A 3,104-nucleotide genomic window follows, 5' to 3' on the forward strand; every position below is an offset into this window, starting at 1 on the left:
CGTTCCAAGACCTACGAACGGCTTAATGCGTTCGCATTCCCACACGTAAGCAGTCTTAAGTGTACGTCGAATTTTAAGTTTAGTAATTGCTGTCGTGCCAGGTGTTGCGTAGAACAGCCGGCGCTTTGCGCTCTGCGCACTGACGTCACAGTCGGAGCGGCGGCGGCGGTTGTCGACGGCGAGCGATGGAGGAGCGTGCACGCTCTTGCGTCTGGCGAGGATGGCTGCGCAAGTACGCCGCTGCGGAAGAAGCGCGCGCCGCTGCGCCTTATCGTGAGGAGGTCGCCACGCGCGCACTTCCCATTGCGGCTCGTTATGTCTGGCAAGAAGTCTAGCCCCGATCGTATAACTTAACGCATTAATTCAACACGTCTTATAAAGAAGCCTACCGTCGATTGCATAATTTTTCGTATTACCAAATGTACAGCAGGCTTTCGCCTTTTTGTGTTACAAGAGTGCAACACCTGCTAAACTTCTTTTTGTCAAGAATCAATGGTAATTGAATTGTCAGAAGTTACGCTTGGACCTCCTCACTTCACACATGCTGACAGTCAGGTTGCTAACACGAGGCCAGAGGACCTTATTCTGTTCAATAAATTTAAATTTCCGCTTATTATACTATTGTATAAAAACACACGCGCATGCACACGCGCACGTTCGATTCCCTCCGCAGAATCCAACCCGCGACGTCGTGCTTAGCAGCGCAACACCACTGCCACTGAGGCCCCGCAGCGGTTTTACAGACGCGAGGCGGGCCCTGGTTGCCACCTCGCAGGAAGACTGTCGGCTAGGAAACCAGGCCAGCACGGACTGAGAGATTACGCAGCGAAGACGCGTTGTAGACGTTCTCGTAAATATAGTCTGTTTGTTCTCCAGAAGCTCACCATGTGACTTCGTTCTTCTTCGGTTAAATCAGTTCTCATTATTCCTCATACAGTAAAAAAGGCGAAGCTTCAGTTCTATTACGTGTGTAATCCAATATTGCGACCTCACCAAGAGAGTTTGTTGCGCAAGCACTGACGATGAAAAATGTTCCGGAACGGCCGGTACGTGATATTAAAAAGAAATATCGCCACACCGCCCTTCCCATAACAGCCCTATCTAAGCTTAGGATACACGTCATAGAAAGGAAATAAAACGTCGGTATTGCATCTGTTAACTCAGCTATGTATGGCCCGCTGAAGCCGCAATACCTTCAAAATCTCGCTTTTTGTTTTAATGCTGTCCGCATGTACATCGGTTACTCAGAGACGTTTATGCAGTTCAGAGCTATCACGTCGATCCCTATATATTGCGGATGTGATAAGCTGCTCTTACACAGATGGGGATTAATCCTTCCTTTTTTTTAGGCTTTAACGCTTTTGCTTATGGATTCGACCGAGTAAAATACTTTGTTTTCAATTCTTAATTCTCCACGAATAGGTGACACCTTCTTGCCAAGCTTCTTTTTTTCCGCACTCTCCCACAGCAGTAACCCCCGCTACTTAACGTGGATGGTGAATAATGATGAATAGAATCCGCGTCGAAGGCACCACTCTGCGTTCTCATGCGATAAGCACGCCGTCTTCTGCGTTGCACGCACGCTGGCGCGGGTGTCCCACATACCGTTGGAAAATAACACCGTTCTGCGCGCCCTCCCCTAGCTCGGCCTATAGCCCCTTGCTGCGCGCAGGTTTCTGCGACGGCAATCGGAAGAAGTGCATTGTTTCCAAATGGCATCGTTAGGTCACGGCCGGAGCGCGCCCTGGCCGGTTGTCGTGATCGGGCCTCTTGTTCTTCGCACCAGCGCCGGCCGCCCCCCTTCGGCCCCTTTTCTTCTTCGAGCCCCGCGCGTCGAGGCCCGGAGGCTTTTGTTCCGCGTGGTGGGCAGCGCCTAATTGCCGCGGCGCCCGGGTGGTATCAAAGGAAGCATGCGTTGTCTGGCACAGAGATGGGTGCTCGTGGCCTAGCAATAGCAATTGCGGGGATAACATGTCTGGCTGTGCAAGACATCGCTCGTGTAGGTCACAGATGAGGCAGTATGCTCACTTGGCGCGTCTAAATCTGCGTTTGGCACCAATTCACCGCCACGCACGAGCTCGTACTCTTCTTCAGCAGCATTAGGTCGACCAAGGCAGTCCTTGCGCAAGGTAGCCGAGTAACAGCGACGCCCGGTGCTCGCATGACCACGCGCAAAATGCATATACGAGGAAAATGCAACGATGTTCTACTACGCACAAATACGCAACACACAAAAAAATGTTGTGCCGTCAGCGAGCAGAGGAGTTCTGCAGACGAAAAGAACATAGGGGTCTATTTATTTCGCCGCTTGTTCAGCAAATTTGGCAGTCCGTGGCATCCGTAGCTCATCCGTGAGGGACGAGATACTTTCTTCTGGTTAGTGTAAACTACAAACAGTAATTGATGTCACCTACCCAACATTTTTCGAGCTTTAGAGGACCGCGAGTTTAGCCGAGAGCGACATGCTCGAAGGTATTGTGCGAGACAACCTATACAGGGTGCCCCACTTAACTTGAGCCAAACATTAAGAACGCGCAAATGCCATGTAGCTGCAAAGAACCAAGGTGATGTTTGCCGTCGGTCAGAAATACCCGCATTTTCTTCATTCCGCCTAATTAGATCATTAGTATTAATCGATCAACTTCAAAAATATTATAATTGGATGAAAAGTGCCAATGATAAATTTGCAGAGCAACATCAAAAACTCCCGATACAGCTTTCTGTCGCTCGCTACGTGCTACAGAAACGTGCTTTTCCGAGCGCGAAAGAAGCCCGCGAATGCCCAAAGTGCCTCGAGCGGTCTGTCGCGCGGCACTTTGCGTGTATTTGCGGGTTTCGCGGGCACCCAACATGGATATAGGCGAACCGGCCATATCACGAAGTTCGACTCCAATTCACATGGTGAAGGTCGAGAGTCTAACCCACGACCTTCAGTATTAATTAAGACGAATTTAATTAAGAGACAATTGATTAATATACAGTTAATTAAGACACTCGAACCAACGACCTTTGGTGGGAGAAAACAATAGGATGTAACGTATTCGAATGAAAATGTCTGGTAATGTAATGAATGTCTCTTGAGTGCACGGGCTATTGCTTTCATT

This window comes from Dermacentor variabilis, chromosome 2, assembly GCF_050947875.1.
Source record: "Dermacentor variabilis isolate Ectoservices chromosome 2, ASM5094787v1, whole genome shotgun sequence".
Lineage (NCBI taxonomy): Eukaryota > Metazoa > Arthropoda > Arachnida > Ixodida > Ixodidae > Dermacentor > Dermacentor variabilis.